General features: G+C 50.9%; 1 protein-coding gene across 1 annotated transcript in view; it reads left to right on the forward strand.

Moving 5' to 3' along the window:
- LOC115900490 (calcium-activated potassium channel subunit alpha-1-like) overlaps window positions 1-14,942 on the forward strand; it is a 254,542-nt gene that overhangs the window by 85,308 nt on the left and 154,292 nt on the right. The gene's annotated exons all lie outside the window — the stretch shown is intronic.

A 14,942-nucleotide genomic window follows, 5' to 3' on the forward strand; every position in this document is an offset into this window, starting at 1 on the left:
TGGGAGGCCGAGACGGGCGGATCACGAGGTCAGGAGATCGAGACCATCCTGGCTAACACGGTGAAACCCCGTCTCTACTAAAAAATACAAAAAATTAGCCGGGCGAGATGGCGGGCGCCTGTAGTCCCAGCTACTCGGGAGGCTGAGGCAGGAGAATGGCGTGAACCCGGGAGGCGGAGCTTGTAGTGAGCTGAGATCCGGCCACTGCACTCCAGCCTGGGCGACAGAGCGAGACTCCGTCTCAAAAAAAAAAAAAAAAAAAAAAAAAAAAAAAATAGTAAAATGAAGCAGATACGCAGAAAAGTCTATAAAATGAAAAGTTACAAAATAGCTAATGATTATAGAAAATCTGTGGCTGGGCGTGGTGGCTCACTCCTGTAATCCCAGCACTTTGGGAGGCCGAGGTGGGCAGATCACGAGGTCCGGAGATCGAGACCATCTTGGCCAACACGGTGAAACCCCGTCTCTACTAAAAATACAAACAACTGGCTGGGCGCGGTGGCTCACGCCTGTAATGCCAGCACTTTGGGAGGCCAAGACGGGCGGATCACGAGGTCAGGAGATCAAGACCATTCTGGCTAACACGGTGAAACCCCGTCTCTACCAAAAACACAAAAATCAGCCGGGCGAGGTGGCGGGCGCCTGTAGTCCCAGCTACTCGGGAGGCTGAGGCAGGAGGATGGCGTGAACCCGGGAGGCGGAGCTTGCAGTGAGCAGAGATCGCGCCACTGCACTCCAGCCTGGTGGACAGAGCGAGACTCCGTCTCAAAAAAAAAAAGAAGAAAATTTATGTCACTACCACTGAGTTCAAAAAGTAAAATACTGATGGTATCCCCAGAAGCTTCCCCGACCGTCCCTTCTCCTTGGCTGACGTCTCACCTTTGATGTCTCAAGTTCAAGAAATCTAAGTAACAACTCTTTCTGCCTAGCTTCTAGTAAGAAAAACAGCTGCAAAAGGAGAAAAACAAAATAAAACAAAACATAGACTTGGGATTCAGGTAACCACCTGACCTTTCTCCTGGAGCTGCCCCTACAAAAAAGGTCCCCATCCCTGTCAGTGCTAAGGGCTGATTGGATAGTTGTTATAGAGACGATGGAGACGTGAGGCGTCTTTCCAAGATGCCAGCAAAGGTGATGCCCACAGCGCTCTCGCAGGGCCCCCTGCTCTGCAGGGCTCTTCTCTCCTTGCAGTTGGCAGATCCTTATAATAAGAGATTTCTGAGATGTGAAAGGAACTCCCCCCTCATGTGACCTTCATGCCAGCCCCCCTGGTGCCACCACACCTCAGTGCAGTAGCCGAGCGGTAACAGAGGGGCAGCCTGTTTCCCTCTGTCCAGGGGAGATTGTGGGTCCTCAGGTGAGGGTGTGGTGGCACTAACAACAGCCTAGTCACAATTCATTAGTAAGCTTGGCATTCAGGTTACTGACATTTTTGCAAACTGCACTTTCTAACAATTACCCTCTGGTTAAAATCTGTATTTGTAGAAGGAGGCCAGTCTGAAAAGCAATGAGGGGAGGAACGACTTCCCCTGGAGAAGTCTGAATGGGGTGGCCCTCTTTTCTAAAAGAAAGGTGTGTGCCTTTTGAGATTTCAATTACTGAGCCACTTCTATCGGGAGCTCTTCAATTATTTATACTAGGTGTGTTGCAAGTAGATTCACCAATTTAGAAAGTTGGGGGGAAGAGGGGACATAGTAGGAAGGAGGCCCCCGTGTATGTAAGTGTGTGGGCAAGTCCTTTTGGCTTCCTCTTGGCTCTTTTTCTGGATCAGACTTCATCGTAGGGCTGGACCAGCCACTTTGTCAAGGGTATCCTCCTCACTGAGGTCTGGAGATGGGGACAGGGTGTGGATGCCCCTGGGTGTAGGGAACCGACGCTTCCAGACACTCGGTGAGCTCTGTCTGGGTGGAAAACCTCATCAGAAGCCAGATTGAATCACACCAGTTTCTAAGACATTCCTCAACCATGTTAGGCAAAAGAGTCCCCCACTGACAAGCTGGGGTAGAAGGAAACCTGATATAATTTTGGAAAAAACCTTACTTGAGACAGAAGTTTCTCACAGCTGCCGAGCCTCTCTCGACGTCCAGCGTTGGAGGGGTCCCAGGCCATGGAGAGAAGATTGATGGATCTAGGAGAGCCAAGTAGAGAGTTGAGGCTTTGCAGGGCCAGTCGCTTGCCATCCTTAACTCCCATTAGGGATTGAGAAGGAAAAGGAGAAGGAGTTCTCTGAATCCAATGGAAAAAGAAGTCCTGTCTCCTTTCCGTGGGCTGTTGAATTGTTGTTTTTATTTCACATTAGCAACTGCTCTGGACTCTCTTGTGTTTGGCTGCTGTGTTGGAGACCTAGATCCAAACTAGGGTGTGTGGGAACCCAGGGACATAGAGGCTGAAGTTTTGGAACCCAGCCAGTTCTTCCAAGGGGTGAGGTCAGAGGCAGAGTCCAGGCAGCAGGGCAGCTCCGGGAGCCTGGTCTCTCAGACTGGGCTGTGTTCAGAGCGGTAGGTCCTGACCGCCACCGTATGCCTGGTAACCTGGCCATCTTTCTGGCCTTCCAAAGTCTGTCTGTCTTGCTAGCCCTTGGTTTCCTGAATGGGGGTCATCTTACGTGGGGAAAGACTGTCTGATGACTTAATTGCAACAGCTCTTTTGACCCGAAGCCAAACCCCATCCAAGTTCAGCAAATGGAAGAAGCAGGAACATGTTCAGTTGGTGAGGTCTATAGGCACAGACTGGATTAGGTCCTAAATCACGGTGGAAATTTTCCTGGCACAGGACAAATCCTTTTGTAAACAAGAACATTCATCTTTCTTTTGACTGACATGCCGGGTGGGGCATGTGCCTCTCAGAAGCTACATGTCATCTGATCTCATTTGGGATTTGGTGTTTGTATTTGAAAATGTAGCTGCCCTAAGGAACAGCAGTTAGGAGCCAACCCCCAGTTAAAGCTTCAAGTCACGGAAACTGGCCTGGTTTACTCGGATGTCAGTGATGCCTTGGAAAGCTCTTGCTTTTACAATGCCCACTGACCAGAGATTTAATTTACTCAGTCGGTACGTGTCTGTTAAGCACTTTGCTGTATGCCAAATACTTTGGGTATAAAAAGTATATAGGCCTTGCCTTCAAGGATTGTCCAGGCTAACTGGGGCAATGCAACATGCATGGATCAAAAGACAGCTAAGTTCCTGTCCCATGTGGAATTAGGGGAGCAGATGTGGGCACTGGAGACAGGACAGGGAGAGCTTCAGGGAGATCTAGTCAGGAAGGAGAACTTCACTGCACCTCTGGGATTTGATCAGGGAGGATGAAGATGGGTGGGGAGCAATGGGGAGAGCATCCCAGGAGTGGGGACAGCCAGCACAGAGGTGTGGCAGTCAAGAGGACCGAGTCATAGCTGAGAAGTCAAGTAGGAGAGCAGGTCAGTAACGAGTGAGGAGGGCAGCCGCAGCCTCAGCTCCAGGCCTTGAAGATCACAGTTTGACTTTTGTGCTTTGGGCAGTGTGGACTTGGCAAGATTTCAAGATTCCAGAAGATATGAGCGAAGCGTAAAAACAAAGCAGGACAGAACAAAAAACAGGATTCGTTCATTTATTCTTTCAGTGCCCTGTGAAATTCTCACCATGTGCTAGGTGCTATTCAGGCTCTGAGGATGTGGAGTGGACAAATCGGGCAGACTCTGCCCTGACTGCTAGAGAATAAGCACAGGTGTGTGATGAAGGCGGTAGTGGTGGGAAGCAAAGAACAGCCATGAAGGGAATGACCATGTTCCCTTCCATGTGGGGCACTGGGCTGTGACTTAGATTGTTCTCAGGTTGCTCATCTTTTTACTCCAAATTGCTTGGAGTCCTCTGTTGACTCTGAAGGGAATATTCAACCATAAACAATGCATCCTATCTGCTATCTGCGGGTGAATTCTTTCTTCCCAGTTGCCCCTTGGGTGGTGGCTTGGGGCCACAATAACACTTGCAGTGTTTCCAGGGAGGTTGTTATAGTTCTGTGCATTTCCTGCAGTAGTGGTAGTGAGGGCATCAGATGCCAGGAGCTCGGGCGGTTGGTATGGCCCCGAGCTCTGAAAATGCTTGCCTTCCCCTTTCCCCTGTTGTGTGGGCCAGCGGCTTGCAGAGCTCCTCCATCCCTGAGAGATCGTGCCTCCATCCCTCAGACCCTACCTTTCCTGGCCCCAAGGTTGTCTCTGGCTAGTGTGACAGGCACACCCTGGGTCCCTGAAGTCTGAAAGCCATATTTTTGAAGGGGGACCTGGCCACTATGAGTGTGGAATATCGGGGCCTTAAACTTCCTGCCTGTAGAATGAGGCATTGGGCTAGGGGAGTGGTTCCTAGAATTTTTGTGGGATAATCAATGAATTTTTACAAAACGGAATATCACAAGGCCACCAGCTTTTTATTTTGACAAGCAAAAACATGAAAAAGAAACTGTCAGATGCCAGCTCTGCCACCATTGTCATTTCGTTAAAAGGACATGTTAATACCCAACAAAGGAGTGACGACATAATGTCAGAGAAAAGGACAGTTCTTCCCGGGAGAGGCCTGTCATCAGTCATCTTCCACTGACACACACAGTGCACCATACTGAGGCTTTTCATTCCATACTGCATCAAGGGCAGCACTGCCCTGTGGCCATGCAGGACCCATGGGAACAGAGCACCTGTGAGCCACCTGCAGGAGCCTTTGCTGTGGAGAGTGAGGCTCCTTGGGGGCTGGATCCTCCTCTTGGTCTACAGAATGGCAATGGGATCCCTCTGGTAAAAGTTAACTTGGCATGAAGATTTCTGCCTTTTTTGATGAACATGAGGGTTTGGGATTTCCTGCGTGTCTTGGTTATCCATATCCCAGTCTGCCCTGAGGAGAAATAAATGTAATTTTTGCCTTCCTGCTGGGCCCCTGCCACAGTTTTCTTGTCTGGGCAGGTCTTGAGTTGAGCTTCTGGGGCAGGATGGGCTGCCCTGCAGACTGGGAGCTGTCTCCGAGTCTCTGATGGACAGCAGGCTGTCTTGGACCTGGCCAGGGTCATCCTGGCCAAGGACTCTACTAATCCAATTCAAAGTCTCTGTGGCTCTGATAGTGGACTCTGGACTGTCATATATATTTTCCCATTTTATTAAGCTATTTGAAGGAGAAGATTGTTATTTTACAAATATGGCATATTGGCCAGGATGTATGTATTAGCCCTGAAAGTTTGGAGGCTGCCTTACTAATTTTAGGCAGCATATGTGGCCATTTGAGAACATATCTAATATCTAATGGGCCATTGTATTCCCAGGTGGGATCCCCCTCCCCTAGCCCATTTCTCCAACTCTCTGTCCATACATAGTGGATTATAAGTGAATTTAGATGTCTGTACTACAGGATTTTCTTATTTAGGAGCCGTAGGTTGTGAGATGGTTGTTTCAGTAGTAGTAATAAACAGAATTTTATATGGAGATTCCATCTTTATTCTTGTACATTGGACCTATCCCAAGACAGTGTGGAATAGAAAGAAAAATATGGCCTTCAGACTTCGAATGGACTAGATTGAAATTTCAGCTCTGCCACCTATAAGATGGGCAATCTTGGAAAATTATCCAACCTCTCTGAGCCTCATGACATTTCTACCTTGCGGCCAGGCATGGTGGCTTACACCTGCCATCCCAGTACTTTGGGAGGCTGAGGTGGGCAGATCACCTGAGGTCAGGAGTTCCAGACCAGCCTATCCAACGTGTTGAAACCCCATCTTACTAGAAAATACAAAAAAAAAAAAAAAAAAAAAAGAAAAAATTAGCTGAGCATGTTGGTGGGTGCCTGTAATCCCAGCTACTCAGGAGGCTGAGGAGGAGAATCGCTTGAACCTGGGAGGCAGAGGCTGCAGTGAGCCGAGATCGTGTCACTGTACCCCAGCACCCCATCCTGGGTGACAGAGCGAGACTCCGTCTCATAAAAAAAAGAAAGAAAAAAAGAAAAAACATTCCTATCTTGCAGGCTTGTTGTGAAGATTAAGTTGGTGTAAAATCACCAAGGACAGAACACAGTAGATGCAAGAGGGGATCAGTGATTTCCTGAGGGCCAGTTGACCCCCTTGGTCCTTGGGCGATGGGAGAGCAGCTTTGTACCTGGTTCTGAGAAGGACTGAAAAGGAACCTGTCCTCCTGCAGCATTTCCCAGGGGAGGGAAATGATGCCCAATTGACTTGCCCAGGGTTACAGAGCTGAGACAGTGCGTGCAAAGCAAGGGACTTAATGATCCAGGCCTCCAGGTCAGGCGGTTTAGAGCTGGACAGACCTTGGGGAGCATTTACATGGCAATCTGCATTTGAGACAAGGAAACTTGAGGCATAAGATGGTAAGGACTTGTTAAAGATTTCCTGGCCTTTTTCTGCCATGAAGACTTGCAAAGAGTAATTGTTCACACCCAGCGCAGTGGTGCTTCTAAGAGCGAGAATCTGGACAGTGCACCCAGAAAGCAATGGCTAAAAATGCCTTGATGGTGGAGCACTGTATGTAGGTCCAGCCGAGACACCCAGTAGACTCACAGGGCTTTCTGACAGCTCAAAGCAGTCGGTTAGTCCCAGCTTCTTTTTAAGTTCCTGTTGCCTGAACCTGTGGACAGTGTGTCCCTTCCCTAAAGGTACAGCCCACAGTTAGTAAACACAGTAGCTGCTAGGTGAATTCATCAGTGTAAATGTCTTAAGCCCTGCTGGTGCAGGGTCTCTGGGGTGCAGAGGGGGAGAAGTGATGGCAGCCAGGGAGAGCTTGGACTATGGAACTTCCCAGGGGCAGAAGTGAACTCTACCACTCCTGACACCAGCTCCAGGAAAGACCTGGGTCCCCTGCTGCCCTATTTCTCTAGCCCTTGAGTCTCAGAGTAACCACCTCCTCCATCCTCTCCCTTTGCAGAACTCTTGCCATGAAAACCGCAGCTGGTGGTGCCCAGGCTATGCTTGATTTGCTTGAGCTGCTTTGGGTGATCTGCCTAATACCCTAATATGTGGGATTATTGGTACCTGGGAGAATGCCCGTGGCTGGGACACCCGCCCGGGAGGTTAAAGAGGTTGCTGGGTGGATTTCCTTTGTGCTTGGCATGGGAGGGGGGACATGGAAGACCCAGCCCCAGCACTGGGGGCTGGTGAAAACCTGAGGCAAAGAGAGGACAGCAGCCTGCGGGGAGGGACCAGCAGCCCTAGGGATTCCTAAGGTATTGAGGTTCAGACACTTCTGGATCTTAGGCCAAACTGTGTCACAGGATGTCATAGTTATTGTCATGAAATAAAGCATTTTTTAAAAAGCTAACATGGGGCCAGGCAAGGTGGCTCACTCCTGTAAATCCTAGCACTTTGGGAGGCCAAGGTGGGTTTGATCACTTGAGGTCAGAAGTTTGAGACCAGCCTGGACAACATGGTGAAACCCCGTCTGCACTGAAAATACAAAAATTAGCCAGGCATGTTGACACATGCCTGTAATCCCAGCTACTAGGGAGGCTGAGGCACAAGAATCACTTGAACCCGGGAGGCAGAAATTGCAGTGAGCTGAGATCACACCACTGTACTCCAACCTGGGCAACAGAGTGAGACTCCTTTTCAAAAAAAAAAAAAAAAAAAAAAAATGCTAACATGGGCCTGTGGATTTTTAATCAGGGGATTTCTAATGTTTTCCCCCAGAAAATCCCTTCACTCAGATGCTGTCTAGCACAGAACCATAATAGGTGAAACTGCTCAATGCAGAGACCCTTTTATTTCCATGGGGTCCAGGGCCCTGCCTCCTCTCCCCTCCCTTGGTAACCAGCCCCCCGCTGGGGCACCTCACAATGCTGGGCTTCAAGGTACAGAAAACTGTGGATTTAACTCACTGCCCCCTCTCATCGCCCAGACAGGGACTCTTCTCAGAGAGGTTCGGTGACTGGCCCAGGCCACACAGCCTGTTCCTGGCTTCATAGCTTCCGGTCCAGAAGGCTTCCCCCTGCCCCCATCCTCTGGCAGGAGAGAAGGAGCCCTTCTGCATTGTGCCCAGCTGAGGACAGCTGCATGTGGGGCTGCCGGGTCAGTTTCAACAGACGAGACAGGACAGGGCAATGGAGTGGCCAGGGAGAGGGTGGGGTGGGGCTCCCGGCAGATGGAATGAGTAGCTCAGAGCACAGTCCATCAATGCAGGCTCAGGGGAAACGGCCTTCTGATGTTGACCAGGAAAATTTGAGGACAAAGGGGCTGTGAGGCATGAGGCCCTTCCTTCTCCCACAGCCCTCTGGGGGTCAAGCATCCTGGGACTATCCCATGGTGCCAGGGCACTGGGCAGAACATCCAGCTTCCAGGGATGAGAGGGACTTCCCAGCTCCTACTGTGGTTCCAAAAGGGCTAGGGGAGATGGTTTTGTGCTAACCTGATCTCCTCTGTTCCCTGTCAGAATGCCACCTCCCACTCAGGTGCGTCAGGCCCTGCAGAGCTCGGCCTCTTAGTGCTGGAGACCACTGGGCAGACTCCAAGGATACGCCTGGTGAGGGAGGAAGCCAAATCTTCCTTCAGCAGCATCTGCATAGAGAACCATGGTTCTTAGCAGGAGGGCTTCACAGCCCATCAGCTTGGCCACGCTCATTTCCGATGTGATGCTCTGCTCCATGAAGGGTGATTTATGGTTCTGGGCAGGTTCTTGGCAGAGAAAGGAACTGTGTTTCTCTGTCCTTGATGGAACTGCCCTCCATAGGCACAGGGCCCTGGAAGAAGGGTTGCAATGGTACAAGCAGTACCCAGAATTGGGATGAATGGAGTGCTCTTCATGTTAATAAACCTTTTGTGGGTGCTTTGCAGCAGCCGATAATCCTTGTACATGCATTCTCCCATCTGCTCCCCACACTGTTCCTGGGAGGACAGCAGGACGGGTACGCATCCCTTTTTGGCATCAGACAGCTGGATTTAAATTCGCACTGTGTCTTCCTGGGCCAGCTACTTAACCTCTCATCTGTCAATGGAGGACATTAGTACCAACCTCATAGAGTTACTATGATCATGCTAAAAAACATTAGTCAATAGTGTAATTATTAGTAGTACTATTTATTAGTAATATTGTCTATTCTAGATTGTGCATGGTAAGAACTGACTTTCCATTTGCTGTAGCTGTCCTCCCTCCTCCCCTCCTTCCCACCCTCCTTCCTTCCCTCCCACCCACCAAGATGTGTCAGGTGCTTACTCTGAGCTCACAGGGATTCACTGTTGAAGATACAGCCATAAATGAAACAGACATGGTGAAACCCCATCTCTACGAAAAATGCAAAAACTAAACAGGTGTGGTGGCACATGCCTGTAATCCTAGCTACTCAGGAGGCTGAGGCAGGAGAACTGCTTGAACCCAGGAGTCAGAGCTTGCAGTGAGCTGAGATCACGCCACTGCACTCCAGCCTGGGTGACAGAGCAAGACTCTGTCTAAAACAAAACAAAACAAAAAGAAACAGACAAAAACTCTTTCCCTCATGCAGCTTGCAGACAGTACACAATGATGAAGTAAAGGAAGCAGGTGGCAGACTTACTCTGGATAAGAGAGCATAGACAGGGAGAGGTTGGGATGAGGTGGAGTGTCATTTCCAGTAGGGTGGTCAGGGAAGAGCTCACGGACAAGGTGAGGATGCAAACCAAAACTTGACAGAAATGAGGGTGCAGCCACGGGGATCTCTGGAGCAGAGGCAGAGGCCAGCGCAGACAGCCCTGAGACGGGTCTGGGTCTGGAATGTCCTGGCAGCATGAGGAGGACATTGAGTCTGGAATGGAGCTGTGAGCAGCAGACTCGCAGGACATGAGTGGGGCTGATTGGGTGTGAAGACTGTCACTTGTCCTCTGAGTGGGCCAAGAAGCCATAGGAGGGTGTCGAGTACAACAATGACATGATTTCAGTTACATTTTTGAATAAGTATTTTCTTCCCAGATGGTCTTTGCCTAAATGATTTCCCAGATCCTGGGTGAGGAACCAGTGTCCAAAGAACTGACACGTAGTTAAACCCGAGGCAGACTTGGAACTTCAAGGCTTCGACCTTCGCAGGCAGCAGGGAGGGGCCTGGGATCTCCTCAAGGCAGACCCAGCCAGCCTCTCATGCCTGACGCAGTCGTCCAGCAGGTGTGGTGCCTGCAGTGACCTTGGTGCCTGGTTCAGCTTGACAGCTTGGCAGGTGTCAGGAGTGTGCCTTGGGGTGAGAGAGTCCAATCGGGTGAGAGCAGGTGTGGCAGCAGCTCACACTGTCAGGGAGGGTGTGCCCAGCATGGCAGGTCACCTGATGAGACTTGGCAATTTGACATCCTGTTGGGGTGCAGGGTGACAACGGGGGCCCTGCCTTACAAGTTGCAACTGGGTAGGAATCTGAGTGTTGAGCCCTGCGTTCTGTGAGGCCTCTGGCTTTGTGGCACAGGGACTTCTTTCTCCAGAGCAGCCCCGCTTCCTGCCCAGAACCAGAGAACAGTGACTCCACTTGCCTGCCCTTTGTAAAGCACTGCTTTCAGAAAGGCTGTACTCTATTACCAGATAAGGGCTCCTGCAAGAATCAGGCAGAGTGACAAGGCAGGACTCATCCCTGTTCATAGAAGAGAATATGGAGGGTTTGAGGAATGACATGGTTTGCTGGAGGCCACCCAGAAAAGCTGGACTTGGTCTAGAGTATCTTTTGATTTTCATAGCTCTTCCTGCCACACCACAGACCTGAAAGTCCCAGTATGCTGGGTCTAATTCAGCAAGGATGAGAGACAGATACAGCCAAATCTGAGGGTTGGGGCTGTGGGGTCCTAGGATTAGCACAAGCTTGCTCTCCTGTGCTAGACCAGAGCAGCTGTCATGGCTGGGGAAGGCTGGGCCCTTTGAAGGCAAGCAGGATTGGTCCTTGTGACCCTCATACCTGAACTCAGTACCAGGCCAGGTGGAGCCTTCTGCCAGTCCTAGGAACACCCTGAACTCCAGGTTCCAGGATGGGGCAGCAGAGTGACTGCGTCACTTGGGCTAGATTTGGAGCAATTGTCTTATCCGGGAGACAACAAGAGATAAGATAAACAGAGCAACTGGGGCTTGCTTCCCGGCCCGGTGGCCACCTGGCTGGGCTGGGTGGCCCTGAGCTTGTGGCTTTCCCTCCAGGCCTCAGTTTTCTCATCTGTACACTGTGTGCATGGTAGTTAGGTGGCAGTGGGGATCCTCAGGAATTGCTAAGGTCCCTTCTCAAGCTTTGGTCTTTGATCTTGTGATTCAGTGGGAAATGCCCAGACCCAACAGATGAGGTTTGTATCTTGAGCACTAGGTGACGGGGTCTAGTCGGGCCCTTGGCCTCAGGTGACATAAGAAGGGTGAGGCCCATTGTGGCCATGTCAACAGAAAGTCATCATGGGGAACACCACTAAAGGGAATGGGGAGAAGGCATAGAAAGGGGTGAGAGTGTAAGGCTGGGGCACAGCCCTGTGAGAGCTTGCGTGGTAGGGTGGGTGTCGGAAGGGAACCGCGGCCACTCTGCTTTCTGGCATTCCCTGCCTCCTGTGCCTGCACTCTTGCTCTGTATCCCTCCCCACCCTCTGATGTGGGCATTGAGATTAGATGTCACTGTTGCCACTGAGAGGCAGCTGTGGCCTGCTTTACACAAGACTCTGGTGGGGAGAGAGGGCAGGGTTGGAGGCAGATCAACAGAGTGGCTTCCAGTGCAAGGCTGAACACCTTTCTCAGGGAGTGGCCAGGGGCAGGGGGAGGGCTCCTGCAGGACCTCCTCTTTCTGAGATGGCCTTCCCACCCGATGGCCCCACCTCTCATTTTTCTCCCTGTCCTTCCCTCAATGTTCCTCTCTTTTCCCAAGGCATCTTTTCTTCCATTTCAGAAGATCTGGTGGCCTGTCCTCCTGAAGCTGGGGTAGCTGGAGGCTGCAGCCAGTGGGGTTTCTCTCCCTTAAACACACACACACATGCACACACACGTGTGTGAGCACACGCACACACTCACACACACATGCACACACACGCATGTGTGAGCACATGCACACACATACATGCACACACACAATGTGTGAACACACACATGCACACTCACATACACACATGCACACACACGCATGTGTGAGCACACGCACATTGAGCACACGCACACATGCACACACACGAGCGTGAGCACACGCACACATGCACACACACGAGTGTGAGCACACACACATGCACACACACGCGCGCACACACACATGCATGTGTGAGCACACACAGTGATTTCCTGACTGACGTCAGACTGCCCCTACTCAGAAGTGCTTCCTGCATAAGGACTGGGTCCTCTGCAGTAAGAGGTGGAAGGTTTGGGTGTGGCTGGATATACCCTTTGCCATTTGGAACAAACCATTTGTTCCCCTGTGAGGCAGTGTCCTGTGGGGACAGGAGCAAGAGCAGAATGCTGGGACTCAGGAGGCAGCCTCTCCCTGGTCCTCAGCCTCCTCATCTTAAAAATGGGAGGTTGATCTAATGGGGCTTCAAGTCAGAAGGGATCTGAGATGTCACTCGGTCTAGGGTCCACCCTGTGTGAGAACCCCTGCCCCAGCTGTCCTGGGTGGTGGTCACACAGCGCCTACTAGAAGCTCTTCAGGAGTCACAGCACCTTACCTTCTAGGGGCTGCCTGCTCATCGGAGGATAACAGTGTTAGAACCTGCACTCCCTTATCCTCAATTCTGTGATTATTTATTAAAGGTTCACTCTGGCCAGTGTGCCTCCCAGGGCTGCTGGTTGATGAAAGTGGTGCAGCTTCAACGGATTACCCTTAGAGGCCCCAGCCCCCTTAGTGGGTGCTTCATCAGGGCAGCCATAACCACTGTATGCCTGGGACTGTGCCAAGCTTCAGCTTCCCCACCACCTTAATGAGGCGGCATGTTTGCCCCCATCTTACACGGAGGAGGCTGAGGCTCAAGGGTTGATGGGCCACAGCCATCAGCTTGGAAGTTCTGGAGCAGGTACAAGCCCAGGTGGGCTCTCTGCTTCCAGCCTGAGCTCTCAGGCTCTGTGCCTTTTTCTGAGAGATACCAGCTCTTAGTCACCCTCTCTGTAAAATGGAAATAATTTCACTTGCCTGTTGGATGTATTATAAGGTTTAAGCAAGATAATGCATAGAGAACACTTAATTCTTAGTTGCTGGCACCTAGTTCTGGCTTGTTCAATGGTGGCCAACACTCTTATAGTGGACTCTGCCCCCACATGTTCCCAGCAAGGCTACTACTGAACCTTCTCTGCTCCTTTTTCTTTGGAGCATGGAGTTATAATGCCTGCTCCCCATAAGGGGTGCTTTGGCCACAGTGAAGTCAGTGGTGGAGAGAGGGGCCTCTTCCTCCAGGCACAAGATCTGTGGCTAGCCTGGTGGCTAGCCTGGCCAGCTGGCATCAGGCTTTAAATAGCTCCCCCATCACTCCTCCCAGTCCTGCTTCCCACACATGGTAATTAAGCTCACAACATCTAGTGTAAGCAAATAATAACAAGGGCATTATCTCCCTTTAGTCTGTGTTTTTCCTTGCCTATCATAAAGTAATTAAAATAATGAATGCCTTGTAAAACAATAGGTAAGAGGGCTGGTGAAATAGCATTATCTGCCACATACCTCTTGTGCTGTGAATTACTGATGCAGTTAACCACTGTGACTGGAGGACCCCCTGCCTCCCAGCCTTTTTCACGTTGATTTCTCCTCTCCATGGTCTACCAAGGGCTCTAGAACTTGGGCCCCCAGGACTGAGGAGCAGGGAACTAGCCTTCCAGGTCCCCACGTGGTGGCCAGGGATCAGTTCAGAAACATCCTGGGAGGCATGACTCAAAAGGAAACACTAGAGCCTCAGATGTGAGGACCATCTCCCTGTCCTCCTCTTTTCCCCACTCCTCCACCAATGTCCAGTATTGAAACAAGCAGGTGGTTCTGTCCTTGGGTGAAGGAAGAGGCCAGGAGAGAGCTGGGGGTGAAGATCCTTGTCTCATTTCAGCAGTCACTGAGCCATACCAGGGTGGTCAGGAGCTGTGGTCCCCAAAGTGGGCTCCCAAGGCCAGCAGCATCAGCAGTGCCTGACATCTTGTTTCAAAGGTAGATTCTGGGATGGGCCCGGCACGCTGTGTTTCAATAAGCCCTCTGGTGTGCTTACGATGCCTGCTCATTTGTGAGAACCTTTGCTTTATGGTGTCAGTGGCATGAGATGAAGCAAGGGGTGCTGGGATCATTGCTTGAACCTGTATTTTGTGCTCTTGGGCACTGTTTAATCCTGACAATGCCTGAGGAGCTGGCAGTACTGTCCGCATCTTATGGAGGAGGTTCCACAGTGGTGGGAGAGCTGGATTTTTTCCCTGAATCTACACCCTCAGTTGCCATGGCTGCCCCTGTATCAGGGCCTCCCTCTCCTCCTAAATACCCTCCTGTTCAGAGTCTCACAGGACAGAGGCTCAAGGACCAGGACAAGACCTAACAGATCCTATCTGAGGCTGGCCTGGGAGGCTTGGGCAGCAGGCCCCACACATGTCAGCGGGCAGCCCCCAAATACATCTGGCCTGTGGCTTCCCCCTTGCCGGTCTTATCTTGGATCATTCTATCTCCGTGGAGCTTAACACATTTGGAAAGAAAATATTAGCATCCAGGGCTGCAGGTCTGGCTTCTGTCTTCTCCAGCTTCCCTGAACCACAGGCAGCCAGAGGGAGAAAAGGGGGAATTGGGAACAGCTCCCTGCCTGCCATGGCCAAGTCCCCAAGAGGATGGCTCACCAGTGCGCCCTCCCCCCCTGCCTCCCACGTGCCTGACCTCCCTCTGCCCCGCCCCCTTTGAAAAGCTTTTCACCTTTCACCTCTGTCTTTGGTTCTTCCCCTTATTCCAAATCACAATGATCCCCAGTGTGACTTTGCCTTGGGAAATAATTCCAGAGTTTTAAATGATGAACATAATTTGCTGGTATCTTTTTAAACATCTTCTTCTGCAGTAATAATTGCAGTGGGTATTTGTGTTGGGGTCCAG

This window comes from Rhinopithecus roxellana, chromosome 11 (genome assembly GCF_007565055.1).
Source record: "Rhinopithecus roxellana isolate Shanxi Qingling chromosome 11, ASM756505v1, whole genome shotgun sequence".
In the NCBI taxonomy this organism is placed as follows: domain Eukaryota; kingdom Metazoa; phylum Chordata; class Mammalia; order Primates; family Cercopithecidae; genus Rhinopithecus; species Rhinopithecus roxellana.